This window comes from Cryptomeria japonica, chromosome 3, assembly GCF_030272615.1.
Source record: "Cryptomeria japonica chromosome 3, Sugi_1.0, whole genome shotgun sequence".
In the NCBI taxonomy this organism is placed as follows: domain Eukaryota; kingdom Viridiplantae; phylum Streptophyta; class Pinopsida; order Cupressales; family Cupressaceae; genus Cryptomeria; species Cryptomeria japonica.
The window spans coordinates 135,377,309-135,391,755 of NC_081407.1; positions in this window are offsets into that span (position 1 = coordinate 135,377,309).

Here is a 14,447-nt window from a genome sequence, read left to right on the forward strand (position 1 = left end):
AAAAAATTATATGATTATATATATGTGAATGAATGCTATATAACCTAAATGATGTATGCAAGATATGTAGGGTGGATATTGATGTGGGCTCTAGTTTTTGTGACTTATATTAGGATTAATACATTTGGATTTTTGCAATAGCATTACTAATTGAAAACAAAAGAGAAACTAGAAAATGAGATACATAGCCATCATGCCTCTTGCCAAAATAGGATAAGTGATGAGGAATTTGATTTTGTTTGATATGGAAGTGATATAACCTATTAAGAAATTGTCAATGGGATGTAATAGGATAATAGGAACTAGTCATAGTGATCACATGTTATTCAAAAGTTGATCTTAGGTTTTAAGCATAATCTATTTGTCTCCAAGATTAGGTTTTAGGGATGGCACAAATATTTGTTTATGGGATAAGTAAAAACATTATTTAATTGGGGTTGTGTCATATCTCAGTGCTATGAGATACATATAAATATTAGTTTAGTGGGGTATATATTAGTGTTGTGGGCTATCTTATAATGTATCAAACTCAATTGTATGAAGGTATACTCAATTGGGGATGATATGTGTCAAGATGTGCTTACCAAACAATACATATTCACTTTCCCTTAGTATACAACAAGGGACAAGGAGAAATGTGTGGGTGGGTGAGATGTATGCGTAAATGAATGAACAAATGGATGGGTGAATGGGTTAAATGTATGCATGAATTGGTGAGGACTTAATAGATTGTGGGATTCATTACTACAAATGGTTATTGCAAGTAGGTTTTCACCATTGTACTTTCCCAAGGTACCACCAAAGTGATTTTCATCATTGGATAGATTATCGCTCTTTACTATTTTTTGATTTTTTTAGACTTTTTAGACTTGGGAAATTCCTTGGATTAGGTATGAGATCTCTAGAAGTGAGTGATGTTAATGATATATTCTAATGATTTACCTTCTAGTGTGACTAATTGATATGATCTTGATCCGTATTTACCAATGATGATAAAAGGCTCAAACTAATTAGGCTCAAACTTTTCCTTATTATTTCAATATTGTAAATTATTCTAAATTTATTTAAGAACTATATCATCAATATCAAAATAATGAGACTCAATCTTATTTTTGTATCTAAAATAGAGGCTATATTGGTAATCCTACAAATGATTCAAGGATTTGCAATACCTTTCATCTAGTAATTCTAGCTCATGTAATCATGCAACTTGATACTCCTCATCAATGAGATGATACAAGAAAATGTGTGGCAAGGGAAGTTCAATGTCATCTGGAAAAATGGATTCTAATACAAAGATATGGGAATAAGGTGTCACACAAATGGGTGTGTGAATACTAGTGTGATATCTACCCATTGGGTGAGATTAATTTGGAGGTGTCAGTCAAGGCCAACATTTTTACTACATCTTTAAATATTTTAAGAAAATTTTCACTTGAAACCTTACATTGACCTTTGGTTCATGAATAGTATAGAATGGAGAAGAAATATTTGATATGGAGGTGTTGGAAAAGTGTGTAGACTTCATGATTTTTGAGAGATTTTCCATTGTCTATAACAATGATGAAGGTAATGGCATAATGAAATGTTATATAGTGGAGGATAAATTAGGATATTTATTATCTAGGAATATTGTGAGGGAGATGGTTTTGACGAAATTTGTAAAATACTTAGTGGCGGTGATGATGAAATTGTTGCTATTCGAAGAGGATGAGTAGATTTTTCCAATGAGGTTTAGTGCCCCACAATGAGAAAGACTATGGATTAGTAATTGGTTGCAAATCTTGTGATGACATATTTTTTTATGATTAAGGTGCCGTCTACCTTGTAAATACTATGTCATATTGCATGGTTTTAATATCCTTAGAAAATGTTAGGCACTTAAGGTGTATTTGGAAAATATCTTATAATATTTACTTCACCATTTTTTATAATATATTCATAAGGGATCTAACTAGCTAGATAAATTATGAGGACATGGAACTCTCCAATATCTTAAGTCTTAAAAAATAGGCTCAAATGACCACCCAAACTAAAAGTTATGACCTCATGAAGTTCCTACATTAGAACTACTCTAGAACTCTTTTTGGTGATACTCATGTAAATGCTTAACTTATAAATAATAGATTGAGTTGATCTAGAGTCTGGTGAGATTTTTCTCTTGAAAGGATTTTTCCACATTGGTCTTTTTTCCTAGATAAAGGGTTAAAACCCCACATTATATTAAATTTAATTGTCAAATACAATATAGAAGTCTATAATAGTGGTTGGCTATCAACATAGTAGTTCAAAGTGTGGCAAAAGTATCAAAATAGAGGTGATTATACCCCTAATTGGAACCATAACTATAATTGAGTACAAAATGAAGACCATGAACACCTTTGTAGATGAAATACAACAAAAGACTAAGTAGCATAGAATAGCTAAGCAATTATAAACCAATATCATAACTCTTATTGTTCATTATTTGATTAGTAACTATCTAAAATAGAATTATTGTCTTCTTTACTTAGTACAGGATTTTCTTGATAAATCAGATTCATGTATTTAACCATCTCTAAGCCAAGAATAGGAAGTGAAAGTGGGTGTTTGAAAAGGATTCATGTTGCTTTGAATACATAGTTGACACTAGCCAAAATAACATTGTCCAAATTTTCACCATGGGAAGACAAAATATTTCTTCTTATTATGTTGTATATTATTTTTGTTGTATATATATTTTTTCAAAATGCGAGGTAAACTTTTTAACCTGACTGGTGATGCTGGAATGACATGCCATCGTGTACCATGTGTAATGCATTTGACCTGGAGAGCTATGAACTAGTGGGGTTACAAATGGGGAACCTCCCCAATTAACAATGTTGAGGCTCAAACCAATGATCACAATAGATCAACAAAGGCACAAGCCTACGATCACAATGGATCAACGGGGGTTTGAACCTCGGTGGTCACAACAACACCACCACCACCACTTAACCAACAAATTATGGGATGAACCCGATTTCACTGTATTTTTTTATTATAACTAAAAATATTTAAATTGTTTGTACATACCTCCTCTCATAGATTAGTATATGAAGCATATTCCATACGTTTTCTTCCTTTTAAATTGTAATGGTGAAAATTACAAATCAATGCATTTTCCCCTTATATTTTGGTCTTGATTTGATTAAATTATTCTTGATGCAATGAATATCATACAAGTGGTATAATCTTGTGTAAAATCGACTTATGATGTATATGCACATTATGGTCGTAGCATCACTCATCCTCAAAGATCGATCATGATCTCTAGATCCACCACTCTTTTCCTTAGATCACATTTGTGATTGCAAACTCTTCCAAAGTCATTTACACGATTGACAATCCTAAACTTTTAATATTCAAAATTTAATTTTACATCTCATTGAACTTTTCACTAGCCATTATGAGCTGACCTAGCGAATATTGTGTCAATTTGTGTGCCATCTTGTTGTATTTTTAAAAAATATTCATTCATTTTAAACACATCAAAGAAAACCTAATAGCAATTAAAGAGAATTTCTATAGAATCCTTATGAGAGCATCATGACAACATCATTAGGGAACAACATTAGCATACAAAACCCTTGGTTCATTGCATGATTTCTTGTTATTCTTGATTCTTGTTCTAAATCCACTGAATATGTCTAATTAAGGGTCTAACTAAGGAGACTATGATCTCCATGAGTTACCAGATTTCCTACAAGTGTGTCTAAACTCTAATAATCCTTACTAATATTTGAATATCACAAGATATTCCATTTTATTCTTAGCCAATTTTCATACGATGTAGGTACATAAATTCAGGCTAAATTCATTTTGTAGATTCAAAGATATCTAAATAATCAATACTAAAAACCAAACATTTATAACAAAGTCATTTATAATATCCTCAACATCATTCGCCTATTCTCCAAAATCCCACTAAATACCACATTTAATTTCTAAAATCAATTATTGACTTTATAACAATTATATAAAATGATATTTTTCCTCTTCATAAAATCCCTTAAAAATAATTATAAAAAATTATATTTTTCCTCATCTTTTAAAACATTTACTAAATATGACATTTAAATTTATTAATTTTAAAAATTTATCATTATTAATTATTTACTTTAATCGTTTAAAACAATTATGTGTGAGGTCTATTTTCCCATTAGTCCTTTATATGCCTAGATATTTATATATTTTCCTCTATGTATGATAGCTACTAATTTATCCATAATTTCATAGTCTACCTCATTAAATTTAGTTCCAAATGAATTATCTATCGTTTCAACTCACTCACCATCACAGAAGGTTAGGTAAAGTGCATTTGTTGTACTTAATTAATCTTACCAAATCATTCAAAAGTCAATTTAATGGTATGATGTACTTTAGTTGGGTCATATTTATATTTAATATATATATGAAAGGCAGATTACATTGATTAGATCAAGAGTATAAATGAAAGGCAGATTTGACACATCATAACTATTAGAATCTGAATTGCATTTTCTTTTTGTCTTGTCAAAGAAAACACTTTAATAGAAACTTCTTTTCTTTTGTTTTCTTAATTTTTTATTTTGCCGACATGCAACTTGTAGTCATTTTAATGCCACACAATATTTTTATTAGTGGGGTATTAATACTTTGTCATTAATGCTAATATAAGAATTTGGGGCATTTGATACCATTCATTATTAAGGTATAAAGTAGCTTAGCATCTTATATATGGTATTAGTGTCATAATTAAAAGTGTTTAAGAATCAAGCATATAAACTTTTTTATTAAGTATAAAATTATATTTAGTATTTTATTATAATTTTAGTGTTTTAGTGTAAAGATAATAAAGATTTCTTAAGTGTATGATATATCATGATTACTAATTAATTTTTTAAGATTTATGAAGAATTCAATGGTATCTTTTGACTAGTAATATCAATTATTTAATTGATATGATGGTGAATGTGTGTAGTCAAATATAAATTATAAATTTAGAATAAGAGAATGATAAAGTTGTATTTTTAATTTAATGTTTTATCTGTGTAAGTGTGTTTATTTTATTATATATTATTTTATGTGATGGTTTTAAGTATATTGTTTTAGTACATAATTTTAATTGATTTGGTGTATATATTGATATATGAATCAAATTTGTATTTATAAATAATATGATTTAGATTAGATCCACATATGTAGGTTTGACTTTCCGCTGTAAAATTCAAATTTAATGTCAAGTTCAAGTTGAATTACCCATGAATAGATATTATTTGTCATTTCTCATACGAAATCTTTTCAAATTATGCTTAAGACAAGTATAAAATGAAATCACTTCTAAGTCCTTCCAAAAGGTATTATCATTGATCATTAAGCCAATCTCACCATGTTTATTTATCATAATGAATTGATCAATAATTATTATTCAATCTCTATAATCAATCACATCAGTTATACCAATCCTTGCAAGAACACATGGCGAAACATTAACTCTTACACAAAGTCATCTCAACATCTATTGCATAGTACACCATTATATCCACAAATATTGCTTGGTGTCTTCCAATTTTATTAAAATCATTAAATTAATAATGGTCTTGGTAAAGGCAAAAGTAAGGAAACAAGTCCCCTCTTGTGCCTAGCATAGTGAGTTCCTAATGACATTCTTCGAGTTAACAAATTTTTCATTGCAAGATACATGCATTGACAATTTTTTTTTGTAGGGTTAAAAGATCTAAAGATAATAAGAACTAATATAGGAAAAGACCATAACCATACCATTTAGATTAAATCTCTAGATGTGTGGATAAGATATATTGATATATGATTCATGTACACTTTCAAAATTAATAGAACACACACATTTAAATTTATTCATCTTAAACTTATTTTCAAATATTAAATATTAATTATTTATCAATCTTTTCAATCTTATCTTCTTTAATACTAACCATAAATCTACTTTTATTATTTTATTTTTATTTCAAAACTAATAAAAATATATTTAAATTCAATTTTTTTATTTAAATTAAATTTTATTTTCTTAAGTGTTTTATTTCTTAACTTAAATGTGATGTATTAAAAATTGTTAATTACTTTCATTTTTTTGATAAAAGCGACCTAGGTCACTAAACATATATTAAAATAAAAACAATTTTTATAGAGTATCATAAAGCCTTCAACGAGAAATAGACCAAAATTTTCTAGAACGATAAAAGTTTGCAAAAATAAAACCCTAATAGAGCCAAAAAGACACCAAAATGGGCCTAGTTAGAAGTCCATACTAACTATTAACAACTAAACATATGGCAGATAAGATCCTTCCCAAATACATATACACGTGTGACAAATACATAAGAGATTATACACCATAATAAGAAGCCCAATTACTCAAACCAACCTCCAGAGGTATGATAGTAAGAGATGAGTTATCTGTTACATCCCACTTGTGCCCTAGTTGTTTATTTGCTATAATTACACCATGTTATACGTGTGCCCTAGTTGTTCAATGCTATATTTGCAAGATGTTTAATCACACCCTAGATGTTTCATGTTTTAATTGAATGAACATGCCCTAGATGTTCATGTTCACAATTGAATGATGTTGATTTTGCTCAGTACAATGAATTGATGACTCATAATTGTTAGATTGATGTTTTGATAGTTAACATTATGACATTAAGATGTTTTACTTTTTTAATGAAATTTTGAAATGTCAGAGTTATGACAAGATTTCAGGCTAACTGGTTGAAGTAGCCAAGTGTGTACATGAGTTCGTCGTCCTCTGAAAAGGGAGGGGAAGTATCATCAGGTTAGGAGGTAAGGAGAGAGAGAACTCATGCCATCTGGAAACCCTAACCGTAAGTGAGTTAGATCGTCTCATGTTGACCATGCTTTTTTCATCAGCCTATCACATTAGGCAACCCTAATTGGTCTGTATAGAGGTTTTACAGTTTCACGACTCTGAATCATTGATTGGTTTCCAAGTTAGTTTGTTATTATTATTATTCTTAATAATTAAATTAAAAATTGCATTGGCTCATGTTTGATAAACACACACACACACACACATATATCATATGCTAATACAAGTATATGTGAGTACGCATATGTAGGTGATCAATACCATGGTCAATACAACCGTATACATTCTCCATAAGATATATAAACATATATATATATATATATATATATATATATATATATATATATATATATATATATATATATATATATATATATATATATATATATATATATATAATGTTCTTTCGATGTAAGGTGCTCTAGTGCAATGCATTAGCCAATTCTATTATGACTATTTTAATAAATTTAAGTATATAAAAGGGGGCTTTAATATTTGAATTAGTTTATCTTAAATCGTTCTTAAGCCGCTAAAGCATATAGTGACAGAAAGAAAATGTATCAAATTAAAACACCAATCCTATTCTTAACACAATGCGTATTAATCAAATGCTTAACACAATGTCATTTTTATATTTTATCGGGCATAATTTGAGTGATAACCATGGCATATATATTTAATTTATATCGAGATTCATTAAAAGTGAAATGAATAAAAATTGAATGTATAACAACTGACTCTTCTGGAAGCTACAAAAGGCCTTTCGAGTGACTGGTATCTTCTCGGGGAAGACAAGAATGTTTAGCGCGATTCTTCTTGGCAAGGAAATGAGTGGAGATAGATTGTATTAAGGAGAAATGGGATGAGGAATTGATATCGTGAAGTATATAGGCTTTTCCTGGAAGTAGCGATAAACATTCTACTAGCTTGAAGTTTATTTTTCTACAAACAAAAATACAAAAGATATACATTCGAGGAGGCTTAGAGGGTTCTAGAGTCTAAGCGCTGTGTAGGAAGCCATACCCAAACATTTCTCTCTTCACTTTTCCAGGTTATGTTGTCTGTAAAAACTTAATAAATTTGTGCAAGCATTATTCTTCTTTCTTAGTTTGAAACAAGGAAGGATTAGCTTAAGAAAAACGTATAAGGAATATGCAAAATAGTTTGGAAATCATTTCTTATTTAGAAATGGAGAATGGTTGTGGTATAATTTATCGTGCGTAGGAAATAGAAGAACACAAGGAAATATTTGTATAAGCTATGTTTTTTCTTTTTGTAGACAAAAATAAATTTATATGCATAAAATGTTGACACACAACCATGGCTATGTACACACATCATATCTATGCATACACAACATGGTTGTGTACACTTAGAATGATTGTGTATTGCATTTCCAATGTGGTTGTGTTTGGACTGCTTAAATCCTTATAATCAATGGGAGATATACTCATTTTATTAATGTATTCAAAGGAATTTTGAAAAGGTCAATATGACTACAAACATATAGTGCAACTGTAGTAGCATCCATAGAGTTTGTTTTTAAAAATAAAGAAATAGAATAAAAACTCTTTACATATGGAATTGTATGATGCCTTGTGTTAATTTCAATAGCAGTTGAGAACAATTCTTGTGTCAATAAATAAGATATATATTGAGAAGGATCAGTAACGCTGGTTTAGTTTCTTATTTTGAAAATGTGTAAGATAGGCATAAATGTCTAACTAGCTGAAACCACATGACGAAATATATAGGTATATATGTTAACTTATACATATATATGCATGTTGGTGTGGGTTATAACCTGAAAAATTTGGAGAGCATAACTGATTAAGATTTGCAGAATAATACCACTCAGATTAGAGGGTATACATACCAAAAAGACTCATAGTATGATGAATTCACCTTCTTATTTAATGTTGTCCCAACGTTAACCAAAATTGAATATATGACAGCAGTAAGACTGATTAATTTAATTGATATTAACATTCTCTAGCATGGATTGAAACTAAAACCACAGCTTAGGAAAGAAAAATGGGTATGAGTCGAGCAATAGTGACCGTAATGCAGTTAGCATTTCAATTATATAAAAAAAAACACTCCGACATTACAATGACAACATAGTCATGTCATGCATGGTGTACATTCAAAACTTAAAGATTATATGGGCAGTTGACGACTCTTAAATCTTTTACCTTTCCTAATCTAGGGGGGGTTAGTTATATTTTCTAATACCTTATGCAATGATTTATGAGAAAGTTTAAACAAAACCTCCCATATAAGGATTAGTGTGGATAAAAAATTCATGTAATACTATTGTATGGCCAAGAGTCTATCTGTGAGTATAGATATGGTCAACCATAAGTTAAAACTTGTTTCTAGACCTATGCCCTAGAACCTTAAGTTGCAACTGAGAAGGGTGGACCTTGATTTCACAGTTAAGTGTGATTGCATCTATTGAAAACCTTTGGCCAAGGTGGTGTTGATCTTATTATGAGCATCAGTCAGTTCTATAGTCCAAATACCCACCCCAGTCAGAGGTCATACTAGTTAGGGGTACCCTATAGTATATGACCTACTAGAGAGCTATGTAGGATTATACACCAAGTCTTAGATGACATGAGTTCAACTTCCTGTTACCTCCATGCGAAGGGTCGGGCCAATCCAGTCAGATATGACATGGAGGACTAGTAAGTCCGTGGTTGGGCGAAAAAGCGCCCTAATGATACTTTCCCTCCTCAATGGTTTGTTGATAAAGTTATGAAAGTTCAAAATATTAGCATGTAGAGAACTGTATTTTCTAAACCTCTCTTTCCATTTAAATTGAAATGTTTAAAGTTATATTCATATCTACTATTCTTGCTTATAGCATAGGACTTTGTTTAATTCAAGTTTTTATTTAAGATCTAGTTTCATTTTAGTTATTTTATGTTAAAAAGAAAAGAAAAAGTAATATTTCTTTCCTTTCTGTTAAAAGTTGCAAAGTTGTAGTTTATTTTGCTTTATTTCGTTTCGACATGTTACATTATCAACAACAAAGTCCAATTCCATATCAACATCAATGTCCATTAGAGGGAGATGCTGAATATGTTCAACTTGCAAAGGCTCCTCCTCATCATGTTCTGGATGGCCAAATATAGCATGCAACCAACAAAATAGTCTAGTGCAACAACCAAAATGTCAACATTGACAAAGTCTAGCAACCGCTCAAAATTCTACAACATCTGCATCATTGTCACAAATAAAACCATACCTGATAACAAATAAGAGCTCTCCACAATAGCCATTAGTAAGCAAATATGAAAAATTCATAAAACTACCTATAGGAAAATCAATATTATCAAAATGATAATATTCCAAAGCAATATCAAGAACTTTGATAGATAGAACCACTGGCTTAATGCATTTCATTGCAATTGCCCTAACCTGTATCATGATCCATCAATAAATCTATGTACATTGTTAGAAGTTGAGAAATGACCTCAAAAGAGAGAATTGAGGGATTTCCCACAAGCCATTTCTTACCAACTACTTGCCTAATGACAGTTTCAATATGAGAACATGAGGCAATTGAAAAGCCCAAGTCAACTTCTTAGATTTCATACTTAGCATTGTCTTTGCATTCTCAAAAGCACCACGAGATGTTAATGCAAAGTGCCAACTAGAATCAATTATTTTAAATAATTAAGATTAAGAAATAAATGTAATAAATATATAAATATTAAATTAGTAATGATGTATATTTAGTTTTAATATTGATGATAGAAATTTTTGTTAATAAATTTATAATTGCCATAAAAATTAGTCAAGAGGTGTTCAAAGCAATCAAATATGAAACATTATGTCATGAATATGTATATAATATGAAAGCATAATCAACATATATTTTTTAAAACTAAAACTAAAACTATAACACAACTCTTAGATAAATAAAAATAGCTCTTAAAAATTAAAAATTAAAAATTAAATAATGCAAATAACATTTAATAATTTATAATTACTTCTAAAGTAAAACGAAACAATTCTTAAATAAATAAAATAATTTAAAATCAACATCTCTTAATTCTCTTAGCTAGATGTTTTGAAATATATTTATACTAGCAATGAACACATTTTCTCAACTATCCTACAAACTATAAATAGTTTAAGGATAATGTAAAGTAATAATTGATATCATTTTCTTTATAGATTCAATTTATAAATTTTAAAAAATAAAAAATATATGATTTTTAGTAACTTTTCAATCGTTTTTTAGTTTTTTATTTTTATTTTAGAGTAATATTTTACAATAATGTTTAATTTTTACTGCAAATAAAATCTTTCTTAGATTTGTTGGAATTAAATCATTGAGTTTTATATCTAGTGTGTAGATATTTTTGATATTTTTATTAAATATTTATGCATGATTAATTTTTATTTGCCACTTGTAGAAATTCATACTTACATTATACTATAATACTTTTATCTTTATCTATTTATTAAAACTAAATTTGATTTGTTTGTTGAAATAAGGTCATTGATGTAAAGTGTGGTAAATCTTTAAAAAATAGTTTTCGATTTTTCAATATCTCAAATAAAGTTTTATTTAAATCTATCTTTAGTTTTCAATTTTTCAATATCTCAAATAAAGTTTTATTTAAATCTATCTTTCTTATAAAATTAATAAAACTAAAAAACTTAAATATTATAATTTTTGGAAAAGTTAATTCGAGAGCTACATGTGCATACATTTTTATCTCTAAATGATTTTAGTTTACAAAAGACAATGAAAATTATAATGCGTGGATATCAAAAGAAAAAGTTTTCATAGGTTGCCACATAAGTAGGTTTGACTAAATCGCACTAGATCAAACACCCAATTAATACTATAAAAGTAACGCTTAATTTAATAGTATAAAAGTACGAGTGCTCCACATAATGAAGTGTGCGTCACATGGAAAGGTGGATTTGTTGATGGAATATAATTCATTGAGAAATGGGGTGGAAAGTAGTTACTACAATAAATGGGATTGAGCATACTCATTACTATTAGGGGAGAAACGTGGATAGAGGAAGTGAAAAAATTGATTAGATAGTGTATAAATATGGATATGGTCAAGAATGAAATAATTCCCAATTTCATGGGTTAAAATTCTTTATCCATTTACGACACCTCTATTAGAGCTCTATTTCACATGCGTTAACATATAAAATATTAAATCCTAGTACACCTTGTTGTATTTGTCCCGTGTTAACCCACCACTTATAACCAATATGTGAGAGTCTAAGTGGGTTTTTGTCAAAAAACTTCCTATGTATATTGTTTTTCATCCCTCATGTACTTATTGATGTTTTGGATATGTCAAAAAACTTAACAAGTCGAAGTATGGGGGATTGTATTATTCAAAATTTTAAGTTTGTGTAAAGTTAAACTTTTGGACTTTCAATTTTTTTCTTACAAAAGAACCATTTCCATGTCACTCCTAATATTTTACCTTAATTTCCTTCTTGTACTAGATTCCTAGAGATTCCCTTTCCTCATTATTAGTCTCAAGATGCCCCCAACCTCTACAATCTTGACCCCTTATATTTGTTCCTCCTTGTGTCAAATTTTTAGGATCACCTTTACCTCAATATTCCTACCCATATTTGAGTATCTTTTACTTTCTTCCCTTGAAATATGATCCCTAACTCACTTCACTTTTTTTTTCTATTAAGATCAAAAGTTCAAAATTTTTCTTGCTTGAGTATTTTATCATTGGTAACTCTCAACTCTTGTTAATATCTTTTCACTAAGTTAATTTATTGAAGTTAGAATCTAGGCCTTACCTCTACTCAAATACCTATTCATTAGATTATTATTGAATCTTGAACTCTATTTCCTTCATACACTTTTTCAAAGTTACAATTTCGCTTATCCTCTTTACCAAAGTAGTTCGTTTTGGAACATTTGATGCCCAATAAATTTTTTCATGCATCCTACTAGAGTTAGAAGTGTAGGCATTCCTTTCAAATGGTTCTAAGTATGAAATAATCTTGAACCTTGATCCCTAACAAGGCATGGGTCATGTGGTATTCTCAACCCCCAATCCCTAAAACTTTAATGCTTTTTAGGGTATATTCTTGCCAACTTCCTCACTTATCTTAAAGTATATTTAATGACTTGATTTGATCTTGTGACTACCAGGATGCATATGCTTGTTCCTAGAAATAGTTTTTTTGATTCAAAGGAGAATTTTTTCTTGCATTTCTAAGAGTGGAGAAGAGGAAGATGACTCAAATGGCCATTAATACCACAATCAACTTGATGAGTCACAATGGTTCTCATGATTCCTTCTATCCATTATTCTAATAGGCTTCTCAAGATTTTCCTTGACTTCCATCATAAGCTTTAGTGACTTATAGAATGGAGAAGAAAAAAGAAGTTTATTTCAATATAAATTTGTCATGGCTAGAAAATAAAGTTGATTTTCCTAGAATAGGGTTTTATGTAATCCATTTCTAGATAAATTTTGTGACCCTAGATTGACACATGTCATGTATCCTAGCTATATTTATGCATATTTTCTATTTATGGGACATATTTTCATTTTTAGAAGGTTAGGAAATGAGGGAAAAAAATTTGTATTGTAAACTAGTTTTATTTTTGTAAAATATAGCCAATTTAACTTTATCTATGTAATTTATAACTATAATACAAAATTCTATCTGATTTATATAAACGATCACATGTTTGCTTTGTTTTCCTATATTTTGTATTGTTTATTATTTAAGAGAAGTATATTTTCATGGAGGGTAGAATATTTTCCTATACACTTGATACAATATTTTTTTGTTCTAGTTAGTACATCTGGAAGTAGGGTGAGAAAAGTTTCTAAGAAGCAAGTGGGATTAACACTATGAGGAAAGTGATTATTAAGTAGAACTATGTATTAAAAATATATTTGAAGGTTCATGTTATTGTAAGAAAATAAAAATCACTATAAGGAAACACATTATTTTTTGAATCACTAAAAGAGTTGCCATGGATGATGGTTGAAGATGTTCTTTGGTTGTGGATGTCCACCTTATTGGTGTTTGATTTTTACACTCAGTATGGTGCATTCCTTCTTATAATAATTATATGTAATTTTAAAAATTTGTGATGGTATTGAGTATTGGATAGAAAGATGGTATCATGATGATATCATATTAAAATCATTGACAAAAGGATTGGGAGTATTAAGAAGAGGATTAGAAGCATTGAGATGTTATCATATTAGAATGAGGATTATAATCATTGAAAATAAAATCAAATGTATTAAGATGAAGATTAGAAGCATAATGTGATGGTGTTGATCTTGTGTGTACTACAAGGCATTGTAGTATCTCCTTTATTGCTCAAGTGAGAAAATGATGTAATAGGGACATTTTGATCATTGCAAGATGGTGAAGTGTTTGAATGTAGGAAAAAGAGTTAAAGATTGTCTAGAAGAATGCTTCACATTGCTCCACTCTTGGAGATGTGATCTTGTAGTTTGCAATTCAATGTGTATGTTCTATGGATGTTTCACTCTTATCTTTTCAGGTCCCTAGTGTTGTAGTTGATGTTTTTGGTGAA